This window comes from Triticum aestivum, chromosome 2A (genome assembly GCF_018294505.1).
Source record: "Triticum aestivum cultivar Chinese Spring chromosome 2A, IWGSC CS RefSeq v2.1, whole genome shotgun sequence".
Taxonomy (NCBI): domain Eukaryota; kingdom Viridiplantae; phylum Streptophyta; class Magnoliopsida; order Poales; family Poaceae; genus Triticum; species Triticum aestivum.
In genome coordinates, this window is record NC_057797.1 from 593,311,087 (window position 1) to 593,335,792 (window position 24,706).

A 24,706-nucleotide genomic window follows, 5' to 3' on the forward strand; every position below is an offset into this window, starting at 1 on the left:
ATCAGTAAGAGACATCATAGATCGCACCATATCTAGTAAAGTACGATTACGGTGTTCGGACACACCATTACGCTGTGGTGTTACGGGTGGCGTGAGTTGCGAAACTATTCCGCATTGTTTCAAATGTAGACCAAACTCGTAACTCAAATATTCTCCTCCACAATCAGATCGTAGAAACTTTATTTTCTTGTTACGATGATTTTCAACTTCACTCTGAAATTCTTTGAACTTTTCAAATGTTTCAGACTTATGCTTCATTAAGTAGATATACCCATATCTGCTTAAATCATCTGTGAAGGTGAGAAAATAACGATATCCGCCACGAGCCTCAACATTCATCGGACCACATACATCTGTATGTATGATTTTTAACAAATCTGTTGCTCTCTCCATAGTTCCGGAGAACGGCGTTTTAGTCGTCTTTCCCACGAGGCACGGTTCACAAGTACCAAGTGATTCATAATCAAGTGGTTCCAGAAGTCCATCAGTATGGAGTTTCTTCATGCGCTTTACACCGATATGACCTAAACGGCAGTGCCACAAATAAGTTGCACTATCATTATCAACTCTGCATCTTTTGGCTTCAACATTATGAATATGTGTGTCACTACTATCGAGATTCAATAAGAATAGACCACTCTTCAAGGGTGCATGACCATAAAAGATATTACTCATATAAATAGAACAACCATTATTCTCTGATTTAAATGAATAACTGTCTCGCATCAAACAAGATCCAGATATAATGTTCATGCTCAACGCTGGCACCAAATAACAATTATTTAGGTCTAATACTAATCACTAATCCCGAAGGTAGATGTAGAGGTAGCGTGCCGACCGCGATCACATCGACTTTGGAACCATTTCCCACGTGCATCGTCACCTCGTCCTTAGCCACTCTTCGCTTAATCCGTAGCCCCTGTTTCGAGTTGCAAATATTAGCAACAGAACCAGTATCAAATACCCAGGTGCTACTGTGAGCATTAGTAAGGTACACATCAATAACATGTATATCACATATACCTTTGTTCACCTTTCCATCCTTCTTATCCGCCAAATACTTGGGGCAGTTCCGCTTCCAGTGACCAGTCTGCTTGCAGTAGAAGCACTCAGTTTCAGGCTTAGGTCCAGACTTGGGTTTCTTCTCTTGAGCAGCAACTTGCTTGCTATTCTTCTTGAAGTTTCCCTTCTTCTTCCCTTTGCCCTTTTCCTTGAAACTAGTGGTCTTGTTGACCATCAACACTTGATGCTCCTTCTTGATTTCTACCTCCGCAGCCTTTAGCATTGCGAAGAGCTCGGGAATTGTTTTATTCATCCCTTGCATATTATATTTCATCACAAAGCTCTTGTTGCTTGGTGGCAGTGATTGAAGAACTCTGTCAATGACACTATCAACCGGAAGATTAACTCCCGGCTGAGTCAAGTGATTATGGTACCCAGACATTCTGAGTATATGTTCACTGACAAAACTATTCTCCTCCATTTTGCAGTTGTAGGACTTATTGGAGACTTCATATCTCTCAATCTGGGAATTTGCTTGAAATATTAACTTCAACTCCTGGAACATCTCATATGCTCCATGACGTTCAAAACGTCATTGAAGTCCCGGTTTTAAGCCGTAAAGCATGGCACACTGAACTATCGAGTAGTCATCAGCTTTGCTCTGCCAGACATTCTTAGCGGCGTCAGTTGCATCAGCAGCAGGCCTGGCAATCAGCGGTGCTTCCACAACATAATTCTTCTGTGCAGCAACGAGGATAATCCTCAAGTTACGGACCCAGTTCGTGTAATTGCTACCATCATCTTTCAACTTTGCTTTCTCAAGGAACGCATTAAAATTCAACGGAACAACAGCACGGGCCATCTATCTATAATCAACATAGACAAGTAAGATACTATCAGGTACTAAGTTCATGATAAATTTAAGTTCAATTAATCATATTACTTAAGAACTCCCACTTAGATAGACATCCCTTTAATCCTCTAAGTGATCACGTGATCCAAATCAACTAAACCATGTCCGATCATCACGTGAGATGGAGTAGTTTCAATGGTGAACATCACTATGTTGATCATATCTACTATATGATTCACGCTCGACCTTTCGGTCTCCGTGTTCCGAGGCCATATCTGTTATATGCTAGGCTCGTCAAGTTTAACCTGAGTATTCCACGTGTGCAACTATTTTGCACCCGTTGTATTTGAACGTAGAGCCTATCACACCCGATCATCACGTGGTGTCTCAGCACGAAGAACTTTCGCAACAGTGCATACTCAGGGAGAACACTTATACTTTCATAATTTAGTGAGGGGTCATATTATAATGCTACCGTCAATCAAAGCAAGATAAGATGCATAAAGATAAACATCACATGCAATCAAATATAAGTGATATGATATGGCCATCATCATCTTGGGCTTGTGATCTCCATCTCCGAAGCACCGTCATGATCACCATCGTCACCGGCTCGACACCTTGGTCTCCATCGTAGCATCGTTGTCGAATCGCCAATCTTATGCTTCCACGACTATCGCTGCCGCTTAGTGATAAAGTAAAGCATTATAGGGCGATTGCATTGCATACAATAAATCGACAACCATATGGCTCCTGCCAGTTGCCGATAACTTCAGTTACAAAACATGATCATCTCATACAATAAAGTTTAGCATCATGTCTTGACCATATCACATCACAACATGCCCTGCAAAAACAAGTTAGACGTCCTCTACTTTCTTGTTGCAAGTTTTACGTGGCTGCGACGGGCTTAGCAAGAACAGTTCTTACCTACGCATCAAACCCACAACAATAGTTTGTCAAGTTGGTGCTGTTTTAACCTTCTCAAGGACCGGGTGCTACCTCTTGAGCTTGCGTTGGATTTCCCCAAAGAGGAAAGGATGATGCAGCAGAGTAGCGTAAGTATTTCCCTCAGTTTTTGAGAACCAACGTATCAATCCAGTAGGAGGCCACGCTCAAGTCCTTCGTACCTGCACAAAATGATAGCTACTCGCAACCAACGCGATTAGGGGTTGTCAATCCCTTCATGGTCACTTACAAGAGTGAGATCTGATAGATATAATATTTTTTGGTATTTTTGGTATAGAGATGCAAAGTGAAAAGTAAAAGGCAAAGTAAAAAAGCAAAGTAAGATTAAAGTGATGGAGATTGATATGATGAGAATAGACCCAGGGGCCATAGGTTTCACTAGTGGCTTCTCTCAAGAGCATAAGTATTCTACGATGGGTGAACAAATTACTGTTGAGCAATTGACAGAATTGAGCATAGTTATGAGAATATCTAGGCATGATCATGTATATAGGCATCACGTCCGTGACAAGTAGACCGAAACGATTCTGCATCTACTACTATTACTCCACTCATCGACTGTTATCCAGCATGCATCTAGAGTATTAAGTTAAAAATAGAGTAACGCTTTAAGCAAGATGACATGATGTAGAGAGATAAATTCATGCAATATGAAATAAACCCCATCTTGTTATCCTTGATGGCAACGATGCAATACGTGCCTTGCTGCCCCTTCTGTCATTGGGAAAGGACACCGCAAGATCGAACCCAAAGCTAAGCACTTCTCCCATGGCAAGAAAAACCAATCTAGTAGGCCAAACCAAACTGATAATTCGAAGAGACTTGCAAAGTTAACTAATCATACATAAAAGAATTCAGAGAAGATTCAAATATTATTCATAGATAGACTTGATCATAAACCCACAATTCATCGGTCTCAACAAACACACCGCAAAAAGAAGAAGATTACATCGAATAGATCTCCACAAGAGAGGGGGAGAACTTTGTATTGAGATCCAAAAAGAAAGAAGAAGCCATCTAGCTACTAACTATGGACCCGAAGGTCTGAGGTAAACTACTCACACTTCATCGGAGAGGCTATGATGATGTAGAAGCCCTCCGTGACGACGGCCCTCTCCGGCGGAGCTCCGGAACAGGGCCCAAGATGGGATCTCATGGATACAGAAAGTTGCGGCGGTGGAATTAGGTTTTTGGCTCCGGCCCTGTTCGTTTGGAGGTACGCAGATATATATAGGAGGAAGAAGTACGTCGGTGGAGCTTTGGTGGGCCCACGAGGGTGGGGGCGCGCCTGGGGGTATAGGGCGTGCCCCCTACCTCGTGCCCACCTTGAAGCTTCCTTGGCGTAGGGTCCAAGTCTCATGGGTCATATTCGGGAAGAAAATCACGTTCTAGAAAGGTTTGTTCTGTTTGGACTCCGTTTGATATTCCGTTTCTTTGAAACACTGAAATAGGCAAAAAACAGCAATTCTGGGCTGGGCCTCCGGTTAATAGGTTAGTCCCAAAAATAATATAAAAGTGGAAAATAAAGCCCAATATAGTCCAAAACAGTAGATAATATAGCATGGAGCAATCAAAAATTATAGATACGTTGGAGACGTATCAGGCATCCCCAAGCTTAATTCCTTCTCGTCCTCGAGTAGGGAAATGATAAAAAAGAGAATTTTTGATGCGGAGTGCTACTTGGCATAATTTCAATGCAAATCTTCTAAATTGTGATATGAATATTCATATTCAAAAGATTCAAGACAAAAGTTTATATTGACATAAAAATAATAATACTTCAAGCATACTAACAAAGCAATTCTGTCTTCTCAAAATAACATAGCCAAAGAAAGTTATCCCTACAAAATCATATAGTCTGGCTATGCTCTATCTTCACCACATAAAATATTTAAATCATGCACAACCCCGATGACAAGCCAAGCAATTGTTTCGTACTTCTGACATTCTCAAAACTTTTTCAATCTTCACGCAATACATGAGCGTGAGCCATGGATATAGCACTATAGGTGGAATAGAGTGGTGGTTGTGAGAAGACAAAAAGGAGAAGATAGTCTCACATCAACTAGGCGTATCAACGGGCTATGGAGATGCCCATCAATATATATCAATGTGAGTGAGTAGGGATTGCCATGCAACGGATGCACTAGAGCTATAAGTGTATGAAATCTCAAAAAGAAACTAAGTGTGTGTACATCCAACTTGCTTGCTCATGAAGACCTAGGGCAATTTGAGGAAGCCCATCATTGGAATATACAAGCCAAGTTCTATAATGAAAGATTCCCACTAGTATATGAAAGTGATAATATGAGAGACTCTCTACTATGAAGATCATGGTGCTACTTTGAAGCACAAGTGTGGTAAAAGGATAGTAACATTGTACCTTCTCTCTTTTTCTCTCATTTTTTTATTTTTTTATTTGGGCCTTTTCTTTCTTTTTTTATGGCATCTTTTCTTTCTTTATTTTTTGGGCTTCTTTGGCCTCTTTTATTTATTTTTCGTCCGGAGTCTCATCCCGACTTGTGGGGGAATCATAGTCTCCATCATGCTTTCCTCACTGGGACAATGCTTTAATAATGATGATCATCACACTTTTATTTTTCTTACAACTCAACAACTCGATACTTAGAACAAAATATGACTCTATATGAATGCCTCTGGCGGTGTACCGGGATATGCAATATGACAATGATGGAGTGTGTCATAATAAACGGAACGGTGGAAAGTTGCATGGCAATATATCTCGGAATGGCTATGGAAATGCCATAATAGGTAGGTATGGTGGCTGTTTTGAGGAAGGTATATGGTGGGTGTATGATACCGGCGAAAGGTGCACGGTATTAGAGAGGCTAGCAAAGGTGGAAGGGTGAGAGTGCGTATATTCCATGGACTCAACATTAGTCATAAAGAACTCATATACTTATTGCAAAAATCTACAAGTTATCAAAGCAAAGTATTATGCGCATGCTCCTAGGGGGATAGATTGGTAGGAAAAGACCATCGCTCGTCCCCGACCGCCACTCATAAGGAAGACAATCAATAAATAAATCATGCTCCGACTTCATCACATAACAGTTCACTATACGTGCATGCTACGGGAATCACAAGCTTCAACACAAGTATTTCTCAAATTCGCAACTACTCAACTAGCATGACTTTAATATCACCTCTCAAAACAATTATCAAGTATCAAACTTCTCATAGTATTCAACACACTCAAAAGAAAGTTTCACAAATCTTGAATACCAAGCATGTTATTATTAAGCAAATTACCATGCTATTAAGACTCTCAAAATAATTTAAGTGAAGCATGAGAGATCAATAGTTTCTTTAAAACAAATCCACCACCATGCTCTAAAAGATCTAAGTGAAGCACATAGAGCAAAATTATAGCGCTCAAAAGATATAAGTGAAGTACATAGAGCAAAACTACTTAGCTCAAAAAGATATAAGTGAAGCACATGGAGCAAAACTACTTAGCTCAAAAAGATATAAGTGAAGCACATAGAGCAAAACTACTTAGCTCAAAAAGATATAAGTGAAGCACATAGAGTATTCTATCAAATTATAATTCATGTATGGCTCTCTCAAAAGGTGTGTACAGCAAGGATGATTGTGGCACACTAACAACCAAGGACAAAAATAATACAAGATGCTCCAAGCAAAACACATATCATGTTGGTGAATAAAAATATAGCTCCAAGTAAATTACCGATGGAAGTGGACGAAAGAGGGGATGCCTTCTGGGGCATCCCCAAGCTTTGACTTTTTGGTGTCCTTGGATTATATTGTGGGTGCCATGTGCATCCCCAAGCTTAGGCTCTTGCCACTCCTTGTTCCATAATCCATCAAAAGAATTCACCCAAAACTTGAAAATTTCACAACACAAAACTCAATAGAAATCTCGTGAGCTCCATTAGAGAAAGAAAACAAAAGACCACTTCAAGGTACTGTAATGAACTCATTCTTTATTTATATTGGTCTTAAACCTACTCCAACTTCTCTATGGATTATAAACTATTTTACTAGCCATAGATTCATCAAAATAAGCAAACAACACACGAAAAACAGAATCTGTCAAAAACAGAACAGTCCGTAGTAATCTGTAGCTAGCGCAAGATATGGAACGCCAAAAATTCTAAAATAAATTACTGGACGTGAGGAATTTATCTATTAATCATCTGCAAAAATAATTAACTAAATAGCACTCTCCTAATAAAAATGACAGCAATTCTCGTGAGCGCTAAAGTTTCTGTATTTTACAGCAAGTTCAACAAGACTTTCCCCAAGTCTTCCCAATGGTTCTACTTGGCACAAACACTAATTAAACGCAAAACCACATCCAAACAGAAGGTAGATGGGTTATTTATTCCCTAACAGAAGAAAAACACAAAAAACTAAAAATAAAATTGGGTTGCCTCCCAACAAGCGCTATCGTTTAACGCCCCTAGCTAGGCATAACAAGCAAGAATAGATCCAGGTATTGCCCTCTTTGGTATTAGGAAAGAAAAGAGTAAACTTGCTATCTATAGAATTAATCCTTCTATTTTGATAAAGCACATGGCTATTAATGGTAGAATAAAGATTAAGTATGTTACGAAAATTTGTATCTAGGTTAGCCTTTATCTCTTTAATAGATTCATTTTGGTAAGAGAGCAAAAGAGATGTAGATTCAACTTTCTCATTCATGGGGTGCCCAAATATAGTTTTCATTTTTTCATAAGTGTCTACGACATCCCCTTCAAGAAAATCTTCTTCAAATATAGAATCTAAGACATGCTTAAAAGAATAAGGAAGGGCAATATAAAAGCTTTTTAAGTAAACTTCAATTTGATATTGAGGAACATAGCTGGACCTAATTCTTAATAGTCTATACCAAGAATATTTCAAAGATTCATCAAGTAAATAACAAAAATTTCTAGAATCATCTTAATCAAAATGATTAAGACTCTCATTGATAACTCCGGTAGGTTTTTCCATAGTATCCTTATTTATAAGCTTAGCGAGAATAGAAGGGTTGTCCAAAGTACTAAAACTCTGGAGATAACCCCCAACCCTTTTTGATTCAGACATGGCAGAAGAAAGGCGAGCAGAAAGAGAGGGAGGATAGAGAGAGAGAGGGCGAATAAAACAGCAAGGGTGAAGTGGGGGAGAGGAAAACGAGAGGCAAATGGCAACTAATGTAATGCGAGAGATAGGGATTGTGATGGGTACTTGGTATGTTGACTTTTTGCGTAGACTCCCCGGCAACGGCGCCAGAAATTCTTCTTGCTACCTCTTGAGCTTGTGTTGGATTTCCCCGGAGAGGAAAGGATGATGCAGCAGAGTAGCGTAAATATTTCCCTCGGTTTTTGAGAACCAAGGTATCAATCCAGTAGGAAGCCACACCCAAGTCCCTCGTACCTGCACAAAACGATAGCTACTCGCAACCAACGCGATTAGGGGTTGTCAATCCCTTCACGGTCACTTACGAGAGTGAGATCTGATAGATATAATATTTTTGGTCTTTTTGGTATAGAGATGCAAAGTGAAAAGTAGAAGGAAAAGTAAAAAAGCAAAGCAAGATTGAAGTGATGGAGATTGATATGATGAGAATAGACCCGTGGGCCATAGGTTTCACTAGTGGCTTCTCTCAAGAGCATAAGTATTCTACGGTGGGTGAACAAATTACTGTTGAGCAATTGACAGAATTGAGCATAGTTATGAGAATATCTAGGCATGATCATGTATATAGGCATCACGTCCGTGACAAGTAGACCAAAACGATTCTGCATCTACTACTATTACTCCACTCATCGACCGCTATCCAGCATGCATCTAGAGTATTAAGTAAAAAATAGAGTAACACTTTAAGCAAGATGACATGATGTAGAGAGATAAATTCATGCAATATGAAATAAACCCCATCTTGTTATCCTCGATGGCAATGATGCAATACGTGCTTTGTTGCCCCTTCTGTCACTGGGAAAGGACACCACAAGATCGAACCCAAAGCTAAGCACTTCTCCCATGGCAAGAAAAACCAATCTAGTAGACCAAACCAAACTAATAATTCGAAGAGACTTGCAAAGATAACTAATCATACATAAAAGAATTCAGAGAAGATTCAAATAGTATTCATAGATGGACTTGATCATAAACCCACAATTCATCGATCTCAACAAACACACCGCAAAAAGAAGAAGATTACACCGAATAGATCTCCACAAGAGAGGGGGAGAACTTTGTATTGAGATCCAAAAAGAGAGAAGAAGCCATCTAGCTACTAACTATGGACCCGAAGGTCTGAGGTAAACTACTCACACTTCATCGGAGAGGCTATGATGATGTAGAAGCCCTCCGTGATGACGGCCCTCTGCGGCGGAGCTCCGGAACAGGCCCCAAGATGGGATCTCGTGGATACAGAATGTTGCGGCGGTGGAATTAGGTTTTTGGCTCTGTCCCTGTTCGTTTGGAGGTACGTAGATATATATAGGAGGAAGAAGTACGTTGGTGGAGCTTCGGTGGGCCCACGAGGGTGGGGACGCGCCTGGGGGTATAGGGCGTGCCCCCTACCTCGTGCCCACCTCGAAGCTTCCTGGGCGTAGGGTCCAAGTCTCCTGGGTCATATTCGGGAAGAAAATCACGTTCCAGAAAGGTTTATTCCGTTTGGACTCCGTTTGATATTCCCTTTCTTCGAAACACTAAAATAGGCAAAAAAAACAGCAATTCTGGGTTGGGCCTCCGGTTAATAGGTTAGTCCCAAAAATAATATAAAAGTGGAAAATAAAGCCCAATATAGTCCAAAACGGTAGATAATATATCATGGAGCAATAAAAAATTATAGATACATTGGAGACGTATCACTGGGCGTAGCCATACTCGGTTCAACTAAAGTTGGAGAAACTGACACCCGCCAGCCACCTATGTGCAAAGCACGTCGGTAGAACCAGTCTCGCGTAAGCGTACGTGTAATGTCGGTCCGGGCCGCTTCATCCAACAATACCGCCGAACCAAAGTATGACATGCTGGTAAGCAGTATGACTTATATCGCCCACAACTCATTTGTGTTCTACTCGTGCATATAACATCAACGCATAAAACCTGGCTCGGATGCCACTGTTGGGGAACGAAGTAATTTGAAAAAAGTTCCTACGCACACGCAAGATCATGGTGATGCATAGCAACGAGAGGGGAGAGTGTTGTCTACGTACCCTTGTAGACCGAAAGCGGAAGCGTTAGCACAACGCGGTTGATGTAGTCGTACATCTTCACGGTCCGACCGATCAAGCACCGAACGTACGGCACCTCCGAGTTCAGCACACGTTCAGCCTGACGATGTCCCTCGAACTCCAATCCAGTTGAGTGTTGAGGGAGAGTTTCGTCAGCACGACGGCGTGGTGACGATGTTGATGTTCTACCGACGCAGGGCTTCGCCTAAGCACCGCTACAGTATTATTGAGGTGGACTATGGTGGAGGGGGCAGCGCACACGGCTAAGAGATCAATGATCTAATGTTGTGTCTCTAGGGTGCCCCCTGCCCCTGTATATAAAGGAGCAAGGGGGGCCGGGAGGGTGCGGCTGGCCAGGGCTATGCGCGCCAGGAGGAATTCTACTCCCACCGGGAGTAGGACTCCCCCCTTTCCTATTTGGATTAGGACTTGGGAGGGGAAAGAAGGAAAGAGGGGGGCCGGCCCCCTTGCCCTAAACCAATTCGATTTGGGCCTAGGGGGCGCGCCCCATACTCCTCTTGCTGCCCTCCTTTTCCACTAAGGCCCATGTAGGCCCATTAAGCTCCCGTGGGGTTCCGGCAACCTCCCAGTGGTCCAGTAAAATCCCGATTTCACCCAGAACACTTCCGATATCCAAACATAGGCTTCCAATATATCAATCTTCATGTCTCGACCATTTCGAGACTCCTCGTCATGTCCGTGATCACATCTGGGACTCCGAACAACCTTTGGTACATCAAAACATATAAACTCATAATAAAATTGTCATCATAACGTTTAAGCGTGCGGACCATACGGGTTCGAGAACTATGTAGACATGACCGAGACACGTCTCCGGTCAATAACTTCTACCTCTTGAGCTTGCGTTGGATTTCCCCAAAGAGGAAAGGATGATGCAGCAGAGTAGCATAAGTATTTCCCTCAGTTTTTTAGAACCAAGGTATCAATCCAGTAGGAGGCCACGCCCAAGTCCCTCGTACCTGCACAAAACGATAGCTACTCACAACCAACGCGATTAGGGGTTGTCAATCCCTTCACGGTCACTTACGAGAGTGAGATCCGATAGATATAATATTTTTGGTATTTTTGGTATAGAGATGCAAAGTGAAAAATAAAAGGTAAAGTAAAAAAGCAAAGCAAGATTAAAGTGATGGAGATTGATATGATGAGAATAGACCCGGGGGCCATAGGTTTCACTAGTGGCTTCTCTCAAGAGCATAAGTATTCTACGGTGGGTGAACAAATTACTGTTGAGCAATTGACAGAATTGAGCATAGTTATGAGAATATCTAGGCATGATCATGTATATAGGCATCACGTCCGTGACAAGTAGACCGAAACGATTCTGCATCTACTACTATTACTCCACTCATCGACCGCTATCCAGCATGCATCTAGAGTATTAAGTTAAAAACAGAGTAACGCTTTAAGCAAGATGACATGATGTAGAGAGATAAATTCATGCAATATGAAATAAACCCCATCTTGTTATCCTCGATGGCAACGATGCAATACGTGCCTTGCTGCCCCTTCTGTCACTGGGAAAGGACACCGCAAGATCGAACCCAAAGCTAAGCACTTCTCCCATGGCAAGAACTACCAATCTAGTTGGCCAAACCAAACGGATAATTCGAAGAGACTTGCAAAGATAACCAATCATACATCAAAGAATTCAGAGAAGATTCAAATATTATTCATAGATAGACTTGATCATAAACCCACAATTCATCGGTCTCAACAAACACACCGCAAAAGGAAGAAGATTACATCGAATAGACCTCCACGAGAGAGGGGGGAAACTTTGTATTGAGATCCAAAAAGAGAGAAGAAGCCATCTAGCTAATAACTATGGACCCGAAGGTCTGAGGTAAACTACTCACACTTCATCGGAGAGGCTATGGTGATGTAGAAGCCCTCCGTGATGACGGCCCTCTCCGGTGGAGCTCCGAAATAGGCCCCAAGATGGGATCTCGTGGATACATAAAGTTGCGGTGGTGGAATTAGGTTTTTGGCTCCCCTTCTAATCGTTTGGGGTATGTAGGTATATATAGGAGGAAGGAGTACGTCGGTGGAGCTCCGAGGGGCCCACGAGGCAGGGGGCGCACCCCCCACCCTCGTGACCGCCTCTCTGATGCCTTGGCGTAGGGTACAAGTCTCCTGGATCACGTTCGGTGAGAAAATCACATTCCCGAAGGTTTCATTCCGTTTGGACTCCGTTTGATATTCCGTTTCTTCGAAACACTGAAATAGCCAAAAAAACTGCAATTCTGGGCTGGGCCTTTGGTTAATAGGTTAGTCCCAAAAATAATATAAAAGTGAAAAATAAAGCCCAATATAGTCCAAACAGTAGATAATATAGCATGGAGCAATCAAAAATTATAGATACGTTGGAGTCGTATCAGGCATCCCCAAGCTTAATTCATGCTCGTCCTCGAGTAGGTAAATGATAAAAAGAGAATTTTTGATGCGGAGTGCTACTTGGCATAATTTCAATGCAAATCTTCTTAATTGTGATATGAATATTCAGATTCAAAAGATTCAAGACAAACGTTTATATTGACATAAAAATAATAATACTTCAAGCATACTAACAAAGCAATTATGTCTTCTCAAAATAACATGGCCAAAGAAAGTTATCCCTACAAAATCATGTAGTCTGGCTATGCTCTATCTTCACCACACAAAATATTTAAATCATGCACAACCCCGATGACAAGCCAAGCAATTGTTTCATACTCTAACTTTTTCAAAACTTTTTCAATCTTCACGCAATACATGAGCGTGAGCCATGGATATAGCACTATAGGTGGAATAGAATGGTGGTTGTGGAGAAGATAAAAAGAGGGGAAGATAGTCTCACATCAACTAGGCGTATCAACGGGCTATGGAGATGCCCATCAATAGATATCAATGTGAGTGAGTAGGGATTGCCATGCAACGGATGCACTAGAGCTATAAGTATATGAAAGCTCAAAAAGAAACTAAGTGGGTGTGCATCCAACTTGCTTGCTCATGAAGACCTAGGGCAATTTAAGGAAGCCCATCATTGTAATATACAAGCCAAGTTCTATAATGAAAGTTTCCCACTAGTATATGAAAGTGATAACATGAGAGACTCTCTACTATGAAGATCATGGTGCTACTTTGAAGCACAAGTGTGCTAGAAGGATAGTAACATTGTCCCTTCTCTCTTTTTCTCTCATTTTTTTATTTGGGCCTTTTCTCCTTTTTTATGGCCTCTTTTCTTTCTCTTTTTTTGGGCTTCTTTGGCCTCTTTTATTTATTTTTCGTCCGGAGTCTCATCCCGACTTATGGGGGAATCATAGTCTCCATCATTCTTTCCTCACTTGGGACAATGCTCTAAAAATGATGATCATCACACTTTTATTTTTCTTGCAACTTAACAATTACAACTCGATACTTAGAACAAAATATGACTCTATATGAATGCCTCCGGCGGTGTACCGGGATATGCAATATGACAATGATGGATTGTGTCATAATAAATGGAACGGTGGAAAGTTGCATGGCAATATATCTCGGAATGGCTATGGAAATGCCATAATAGGTAGGTATGGTGGCTGTTTTGAGGAAGATATATGGTGGGTGTATGATACCGGCGAAAGGTGCGCGGTATTAGAGAGGCTAGCAAAGGTGGAAGGGTGAGAGTGCGTATAGTCCATGAACTCAACATTAGTCATAAAGAACTCATATACTTATTGCAAAAATCTAGAAGTTATCAAAGCAAAGTATTACGCGCATGCTCCTAGGGGGATAGATTGGTAGGAAAAGACCACCACTCATCCCCGACCACCACTCATAAGGAAGACAATCAATAAATAAATCATGCTCCGACTTCATCACACAACGGTTCACCATACGTGCATGCTACGGGAATCACAAACTTTAACACAAGTTTTATTTAAATTCACAACTACTCAACTAGCATGACTCTAATATTATCACCTCCATATCTCAAAACAATTATCATGCTTCAATCTTTTCTTAGTATTTAATTTACTTCAAAGAAAGTTTCACAAATCTTGAATACCAAGCATATTATTATTAAGAAAATTACCATGCTATTAAGACTCTCAAAATAATTTAAGTGAAGCATGAGAGATCAATAGTTTCTTTAAAACAAATCCACCACCGTGCTCTAAAAGATCTAAGTGAAGCACATAGAGCAAAATTATAACGCTCAAAAGATATAAGTGAAGCACATAGATCAAAACTACTTAACTCAAAAAGATATAAGTGAAGCACATAGAGTATTCTATCAAATTCTAATTCATGTATGGCTCTCTCAAAAGGTGTGTACATCAAGGATGATTGTGGCACACTAACAACAAAAGACACAAATAATACAAGACGCTCCAAGCAAAACACATATCATGTTGGTGAATAAAAATATAGCTCCAAGTAAATTACCGATGGAAGTGGACGAAAGAGGGGATGCCTTCCGGGGCATACCCAAGATTTGACTTTTTGGTGTCCTTGTATTATTTTGGGGGTGCCATGGGCATCCCCAAGCTTAGTCTCTTGCCACTCCTTGTTCCATAATCCATCACAAGAATTTGCCCAAAACTTGAAAACTTCACAACACAAAACTTAAAGTAGAAAACTCGTGAGCTCCGTTAGAGAAAGAAAACAAAAGATCACTTCAAGGTACTGTAATTAACTCATTCTTTATTTATATTGGTGTTAAACCTACTGTATTACAACTTCTCTATGGATTATAAACTATTTTACTAACCATAGATTCATCAAAATAAGTAAACAACACACGAAAAACAGAATCTGTCAAAAACAGAACAGTCTGTAGTAATCTGAAGCTAGCGCAAGATCTGGAACCCCAAAAATTCTAAAATAAATTGATGGACGTGAGGAATTTATCTATTAATCGTCTGCAAAAAGAATTAACTAAATATCACTTTCCAAATAAAAATGAAAGAAGTTCTCGTGAGCGCTAAAGTTTCTGTTTTTTTACAGCAAGTTCAGCAAGACTTTCCCCAAGTCTTCCCAACGGTTCTACTTGGCACAAACACTAATTAAACACAAAAAACACAACCAAAACAGAGGCTAAATAATTTATTTATTACTAAACAGGAGCAAAAAGCAAGGAATAAAAATAAAATTGGGTTGCCTCCCAACAAGCGCTATCGTTTAACGCCCCTAGCTATGCATAAAAGCGAGAATAGATCTAGGTATTGCCATCTTTGGTAGGCAATCCATAAGTGGCTCTCATGATAGTTTCATATGGAAATTTTATTTTATTTCTTGGAAAGTGTTCCATGCCCTTTTTTAATGGAAATTGAAATCTAATATTCCCTTCCTTCATATCAATAATCGCACCAACCGTTCTAAGGAAAGGTCTACCAAGAATAATAGGGCAAGAAGGATTGCAATCTATATCAAGAACAATGAAATCTACGGGCACATAATTCCTATTTGCAACAATAAGAACATCATTAATCCTTCCCATAGGTTTCTTAATAGTAGAATCCGCAAGATGCAAGTTTAGAGAGCAATCATCAAAATCGCGGAAATCTAGCAAATCACACAAAGTTTTGGGGATAGTGGAGACACTAGCACCCAAATCACACAAAGCATAAAACTCATGATCTTTAATTTTAATTTTAATAGTTGGTTCCCACTCATCATAGAGTTTTCTAGGGATAGAAACTTTCAACTCAAGTTTTTCTTCATAAGATTGCATCAAGGCATCAACAATATGTTCGGTGAAGGCTTTCTTTTGACTATAAGCATGTGGAGAATTTAGCACGGATTGCAACAAGGAAATACAATCAATTAAAGAGCAACTTTCATAATTAAATTCCTTGAAATCCAATATAGTGGGTTTAGCAACATCTAGATTTTTATTTCTTTCAATCCCACTTTCATCAATTTCATCATAAAGATCTAAATACTCCGAATTTTTAGAACGCCTTCTAGGTAAAGGAAGATCATATTCAGTTTCATCAAGATTCATATTGCAAAACAAAGATTTAATAGGAGACACATCAATAACTTTTAGATCTTCATCTTGATTTTCATAGGAATTGGAAGAACACGCTTTAATAAAGGCATCTTTGGAAGCACGCATCCTAGCGGTTCTTTCCTTGCACTCATCAATGGAAATTCTCATGGCTTTGAGAGACTCATTGATATCATGCTTAGGAGGAATAGATCTAAGCTTTAAAGAATCAACCTCAAGAGAAATTCTATCAACGTTCCTAGCCAAATCATCAACTTTAAGCAATTTCTCTTCAAGCAAAGCATTAAAATTCTTTTGTGAATTCATAAACTCTTTAACACTATTCTCAAATTCAGAGGGCATCTTATTATAATTTCCATAAGAGTTGTTGTAGGAATTCCCATAATTATTAGAAGGATTACTAGGATATGGCCTAGGATTAAAATTCCCTCTATAAGCGTTGTTACCAAAATTATTCCTACCAACAAAATTCACATCCATAGATTCATTGTTATTCTCAATCAAAGTAGACAAAGGCATATCATTAGGATCAGAAGAAACACTCTTAGTAGCAAATAATTTCATAAGTTCATCCATCTTTCCACTCAAAACATTGATTTCTTCTATCGCATGCACTTTTTTATTAGAAGATCTTTCAGTATGCCATTGAGAATAATTAACCATAATATTATCTAGGAGTTTAGTAGCATCTCCTAAAGTGATTTCCATAAAAGTGCCTCCCGCGGCCGAATCTAAAAGATTTCTAGAAGCAAAATTCAATCCGGCATAAATTTTTTGTATAATCATCCACAAATTCAAACCATGAGTAGGGCAATTACGTATCATTAATTTCATTCTCTCCCAAGCTTGTGCAACATGTTCATGATCAAGTTGCTTAAAGTTCATAATATCGTTTCTAAGAGAGATGATCTTAGCGGGAGGGAAATACTTAGAGATAAAAGCATCTTTGCACTTGTTCCAAGAATCAATACTATTTTTAGGCAAAGACGAAAACCAAGCTTTAGCACGATCTCTAAGCGAAAAAGGAAATAGCTTCAATTTAACGACATCATTATCGACATCTTTTTTCTTTTGCATATCACATAAATCAACGAAGCTATTCAGATGAGTAGCGGCATCTTCACTAGGAAGGCCGGCGAATTGATCTTTCATAACAAGATTCAACAAAGCAGTATTGATTTCACAAGATTCAGTATTGGCAAGAGGAGCAATCGGAGTGCTAAGGAAATCATTATTATTGGTATTGGTGAAGTCACACAATTTGGTAGTATCTTGAGCCATCGCGACAAACAAGCAATCCAACACACGAGCAAACAAAAGCAAGCGGGCAAAAAGAGGCAAATAGAGAGGGAGGATGGAAAGAGAGGGCGAATAAAACGGCAAGGGTGAAGTGGGGGAGAGGAAAACGAGAGGCAAATGGTACTGTAGGAGATAGGGATTGTGATGGGTACTTGGTATGTTGACTTTTTGCGTAGACTCCCCGGTAACGGCGCCAGAAATTCTTCTTGCTACCTCTTGAGCTTGCGTTGGATTTCCCCGAAGAGGAAAGGATGATGCAGCAGAGTAGCGTAAGTATTTCCCTCAGTTTTTGAGAACCAAGGTATCAATCCAGTAGGAGGCCACGCTCAAGTCCCTCGTACCTGCACAAAACGATAGCTACTCGCAACCAACGCGATTAGGGGTTGTCAATCCCTTCATGGTCACTTACGAGAGTGAGATCTGATAGATATAATATTTTTGGTATTTTTGGTATAGAGATGCAAAGTGAAAAGTAAAAGGCAAAGTAAAAAGCAAAGCAAGATTAAAGTGATGGAGATTGATATGATGAGAATAGACCCGGGGCCATAGGTTTCACTAGTGGCTTCTCTCAAGAGCATAAGTATTCTATGGTGGGTGAGCAAATTACTGTTGAGCAATTGACAGAATTGAGCATAGTTATGAGAATATCTAGGCATGATCATGTATATAGGCATCACGTCCGTGACAAGTAGACCGAAACGATTCTGCATCTACTACTATTACTCCACTCATCGACCGCTATCCAGCATGCATCTAGAGTATTAAGTTAAAAATAGAGTAACGCTTTAAGCAAGATGACATGATGTAGAGAGATAAATTCATGCAATATGAAATAAACCCCATCTTGTTATCCTCGATGGCAACGATGCAATACGTGCCTTGCTGCCCCTTCTGTCACTGGGAAAGGACACCGCAAGATCGAACCCAAAGCTAAGCACTTCTCCCATGGCAAGAACTACCAATCTAGTTGGCCAAACCAAACGGATAATTCGAAGAGACTTGCAAAGATAACCAATCATACATAAAAGAATTCAGAGAAGATTCAAATATTATTCATAGATAGACTTTATCATAAACCCACAATTCATCGATCTCAACAAACACACCGCAAAAAGAAGAAGATTACATCAAATAGATCTCCACGAGAGAGGGGGAGAACTTTGTATTGAGATCCAAAAATAGAGAAGAAGCCATCTAGCTAATAACTATGGACCCGAAGGTCTGAGGTAAACTACTCACACTTCATCGGAGAGGCTATGGTGATGTAGAAGCCCTCCGTGATGACGGCCCTATCCGGCGGAGCTCCGGAACAGGCCCCAAGATGGGATCTCGTGGATACGGAAAGTTGCGGCAGTGGAATTAGGTTTTTGGCTCCCCTTCTGATCGTTTGCGGGTATGTAGGTATATATAGGAGGAAGGAGTATGTCAGTGGAGCTCCGAGGGGCCCATGAGGCAGGGGGGCGCGCCCCCCCACCCTCGTGACCGCCTCTCTAATGCCTTGGCTGTTGGGGAACGTTGCAGAAAACAAAAATTTTCCTACGGTTTCACCAAGATCCATCTATGAGTTCATCTAGCAACGAGTGATTGAATTGCATCTACATACCTTTGTAGATCACGCGCGGAAGCGTTCAAAGAACGGGGATGAGGAAGTCGTACTCGACGTGATCCAAATCACCGGAGATCCTAGCGCCGAACGAACGGCACCTCCATGTTCAACACATGTACGGTCAGCGTGACGTCTCCTCCTTCTTGATCCAGCAGGGGGGAGGAGAGGTTGATGAAGATCCAGCAGCACGACAGCGTGGTGGTGGATGCAGCAGTCACCGCAGCAGGGCTTCGCCGTTCTTCTGCGAGAGGGAGAGGTGTAGCAGGGGAGAGGGAGGCGCCAAGAGTCAAAGGGTGCCGCTGCCTCTCCCTCCCCCCCCCCCTTTATATAGGCTCCCCAAGGGGGGTGACGGCCCTAGGAGATGGGATCTCTTAGGGGGGCGGCGGCCAAGGGTGGAGTGGCCCCCAAGGCAAGTGGGGCGCCCCCCCACCCTAGGGTTTCCAACCCTAGGCGCAGGGGGTGGGACAAGGGGGTGCACCAGCCCACTATGGGCTGGTTCCCCTCCCCACTTCAGCCCATGGGGCCCTCCGGGATGGGTGGTCCGACCCGATGGACCCCCGGGACCCATCCGGTGGTCCCGGTACAATACCGGTGACCCCCGAAACTCTCCCGATGGCCGAAACGGCACTTCCTATATATAATTCTTCATCTCTGGACCATTCCGGAACTCCTCGTGAGTCCGGGATCTCATCCGAGACTCCGAACAACTTTCGGGTTACTGCATATTCATATCTCTACAACCCTAGCGTCACCAAACCTTAAGTGTGTAGACCCTACGGGTTCGGGAGACATGTAGACATGACCGAGATGGCTCTCCGGTCAATAACCAACAGCGGGATCTGGATACCCATGTTGGCTCCCACATGCTCCTCGATGATCTCATCGGATGAACCACGATGTCGAGGATTCAAGCAACCCCGTATACAATTCCCTTTGTCAATCGGTACGTTACTTGCCCGAGATTTGATCGTCGGTATCCCAATACCTCGTTCAATCTCGTTACCGGCAAGTCACTTTACTCGTACCGTAATGCATGATCCCGTGACCAGACACTTGGTCACTTTGAGCTCATTATGATGATGCATTACCGAGTGGGCCCAGAGATACCTCTCGTCATACGGAGTGACAAATCCCAGTCTTGATCCGTGTCAACCCAACAGACACTTTCGGAGATACCCGTAGTATACCTTTATAGTCACCCAGTTACGTTGTGACGTTTGGTACACCCAAAGCACTCCTACGGTATCCGGGAGTTACACGATCTCATGGTCTAAGGAAAAGATACTTGACATTGGAAAAACTCTAGCAAATGAACTATACGATCTTGTGCTATGTTTAGGATTGGGTCTTGTCCATCACATCATTCTCCTAATGATGTGATCTTGTTATCAATGACATCCAATGTCCATAGTCAGGAAACCATGACTATCTGTTGATCAACGAGCTAGTCAACTAGAGGCTTACTAGGGACATGTTGGTGTCTATGTATTCACACATGTATTACGATTTCCGGATAACACAATTATAGCATGAATAAAAGACAATTATCATGAACAAGGAAATATAATAATAATCCTTTTATTATTGCCTCTAGGGCATATTTCCAACAGTCTCCCACTTGCACTAGAGTCAATAATCTAGTTACATTGTGATGAATCGAACACCCATGGAATTTTGGTGTTGATCATGTTTTGCTCTAGGGAGAGGTTTAGTCAACGGATCTGCTACATTGAGGTCCTTATGTACTTTACAAATATCTATGTCTCCATCTTGAACATTTTCACGAATGGAGTTGAAGCGACGCTTGATGTGCCTGGTCTTCTTGTGAAACCTGGGCTCCTTGGCAAGTGCAATAGCCCTAGTGTTGTCACAGAAGAGTTTGATCGGCCCCGACGCATTGGGTATGACTCCTAGGTCGGTGATGAACTCCTTCACCCAAATTGCTTCATGCGCTGCCTCCGAGGCTGCCATGTACTCCGCTTCACATGTAGATCCCGCCACGACGCTCTGCTTGCAACTGCACCAGCTTACTGCCCCACCATTCAAAATATACACGTATCCGGTTTGTGACTTAGAGTCATCCAGATCTGTGTCGAAGCTAGCGTCGACGTAACCCTTTACGACGAGCTCTTCGTCACCTCCATAAACGAGAAACATTTCCTTAGTCCTTTTCAGGTACTTCAGGATATTCTTGACCGCTGTCCAGTGTTCCTTGCCGGGATTACTTTGGTACCTACCTACCAAACTTACGGCAAGGTTTACATCAGGTCTGGTACACAGCATGGCATACATAATAGACCTATGGCTGAGGCATAGGGGATGACACTCATCTCTTCTATATCTTCTGCCGTGGTCGGACATTGAGCTGAGCTCAATTTCACACCTTGCAACACAGGCAAGAACCCCTTCTTAGACTGATCCATATTGAACTTCTTCAATATCTTATCAAGGTATGTGCTTTGTGAAAGACCTATGAGGCGTCTTGATCTATCTCTATAGATCTTGATGCCTAATATATAAGCAGCTTCTCCAAGGTCCTTCATTGAAAAACTCTTATTCAAGTAGGCCTTAATGCTGTCCAAAAGCTCTATATCATTTCCCATCAAAAGTATGTCATCTACATATAATATGAGAAATGCTACAGAGCTCCCACTCACTTTCTAGTAAACGCAGGCTTCTCCATAAGTCTGGATAAACCCAAACGCTTTGATCATCTCATCAAAGCGAATGTTCCAACTCCGAGATGCTTGCACCAGCCCATAAATCGAGCGTTGGAGCGTGCACACCTTGTCAGCATTCTTAGGATCGACAAAACCTTCCGGCTGCATCATATACAATTCTTCCTTAAGGAAACCATTAAGGAATGCCGTTTTGACGTCCATTTGCCATATCTCATAATCATAGTATGCGGCAATTGCTAACATAATTCGGACGGACTTCAGCTTCGCTACGGGAAATAAAGTCTCATCGTAGTCAACCCCTTGAACTTGCCGATAACCCTTAGCGAGAAGTCGAGCTTTATAGATGGTAACATTACCATCCACGTCCGTCTTCTTCTTAAAGATCCATTTGTTTTCTATCGCTCGTCGATCATCGGGCAAGTCTGTCAAAGTCCATACTTTGTTTTCATACATGGATCCTATCTCGGATTGCATGGCTTCAAGCCATTTGTTGGAATCTGGGCCCGCCATCGCTTCTTCATAGTTCGAAGGTTCACCATTGTCTAACAACATGATTTCCAAGACAGGGTTGCCGTACCACTCTGGTGCGGAACGTGTCCTTGTGGACCTACGAAGTTCAGTAGAAACTTGATCTGAAGTTTCATGATCATCATCATTAACTTCCTCTCTAGTCGGTACACGCACCTCAGGAACATTTTCTTGAGTTGCGCCATTTTCCGGTTCAAGAGGTAATACTTCATCAAGTTCTACTTTCCTCCCACTTACTTCTTTCGAGAGAAACTCCTTCTCTACAAAGGATCCATTCTTGGCAACAAAGATCTTGCCTTCGGATCTGAGGTAGAAGGTATACCCAATAGTTTCTTTAGGGTATCCTATGAAGACGCATTTTTCCGACTTGGGTTCGAGCTTTTCAGGTTGAAGTTTCTTGACATAAGCATCGCATCCCCAAACTTTTAGAAACGACATCTTAGGCTTCTTGCCAAACCATAATTCATGCGGTGTCGTCTCAACGGATTTCGACGGAGCCCTATTTAAAGTGAATGTGGCAGTCTCTAAAGCATAGCCCCAAAATGATAGCGGTAAATCGGTAAGAGACATCATAGATCGCACCATATCTAATAGAGTGCGATTACGACGTTCGGACACACCATTACGCTGAGGTGTTCCAGGCGGCGTGAGTTGTGAAACTATTCCACATTTTCTTAAGTGTGTGCCAAATTCGTGACTCAAGTATTCTCCCCCACGATCTGATCGCAAGAACTTGATTGTCCTGTCACATTGATTCTCAACCTCACTCTGAAATTCCTTGAACCTTTCAAAGGTCTCAGACTTGTGTTTCATTAAGTAGACATACCCATATCTACTCAAGTCATCAGTGAGGGTGAGAACATAACGATAACCACCGCGAGCCTCAACACTCATTGGACCGCACACATCAGTATGTATGATTTCCAATAAGTTGGTTGCTCGCTCCATTGTTCCTGAGAACGGAGTCTTGGTCATTTTACCCATGAGGCATGGTTCGCACGTGTCAAATGATTCGTAATCAAGAGACTCTAAAAGTCCATCTGCATGGAGCTTCTTCATGCGTTTGACACCTATGTGACCAAGGCGGCAGTGCCACAAGTATGTGGGACTCTCATTATCAACCTTACATCTTTTGGTACTCACACTATGAATATGTGTAGCATTACGCTCGAGATTCATTAAGAATAAACCATTCACCAGCGGAGCATGACCATAAAACATATCTCTCATATAAATAGAACAACCATTATTCTCGGATTTAAATGAGTAGCCATCTCGTATTAAATGAGACCCTAATACAATGTTCATGCTCAAACTTGGCACTAAATAACAATTATTGAGGTTCAAAACTAATCCCGTAGGTAAATGTAGAGGTAGCGTGCCGACGGCGATCACATTGACCTTGGAACCATTCCCGACGCGCATCGTCACCTCGTCCTTCACCAGTCGCCGCTTACTCTGCAGCTCCTTCTTTGAGTTACAAATATGAGCAACTACACCGGTATCAAATACCCAGGAGCTACTACGAGTACTGGTAAGGTACACATCAATTACATGTATATCACATATACCTTTCATTTTGCCGGCCTTCTTGTCCGCTAAGTATTTGGGGCAGTTCCGCTTCCAGTGACCACTCTCCTTGCAATAAAAGCACTCAGTCTCGGGCTTGGGTCCATTCTTTGGCTTCTTCCCGGCAGCTTGCTTGCCGGGCGCGGCAACTCCCTTGTCGTCCTTCTTGAAGTTCTTCTTACCCTTGCCTTTCTTGAACTTAGTGGTTTTATTCACCATCAACACTTGATGTTCCTTTTTAACATCTACCTCTGCTGATTTCAGCATTGCAAATACTTCAGGAATGGTCTTTTCCATCCCCTGCATATTGAAGTTCATCACAAAGCTCTTGTAGCTCGGTGGAAGCGACTGAAGGATTCTATCAATGACCGCGTCATCCGGGAGATTAACTCCCAGCTGAGTCAAGCGGTTATGCAACCCAGACATTTTGAGTACGTGCTCGCTGACAGAACTATTTTCCTCCATCTTACAGCTGAAGAACTTGTCAGAGACTTCATATCTCTCGACCCGGGCATGAGCTTGAAAAACCATTTTCAGCTCTTCGAACATCTCATATGCTCCGTGTCTCTCAAAACGCTTTTGGAGCCCCGGTTCTAAGCTGTAAAGCATGCCGCACTGAACGAGGGAGTAATCATCAGCATGTGTCTGCCAAGCGTTCATAACGTCTTGGTTTTGTGGGACGGGTGCGTCACCTAGCGGTGCTTCTAGGACATAATCTTTCTTGGCAGCTATGAGGATGACCCTTAGGTTCTGGACCCATTCCATATAGTTGCTGCCATCGTATTTCAGCTTGGTTTTCTCTAGGAACGCGTTGAAGTTGAGGACAACATGGGCCATGTGATCTACAAGACATATTGTAAAGATTTTAGACTAAGTTCATAATAATTAAGTTCATCTATTTAATGAACTCCCACTCAGATAGACATCCCTCTAGTCATCTAAGTATAACATGATCCGAGTTAACTAGGCAGTGTCTGATCATCACGTGAG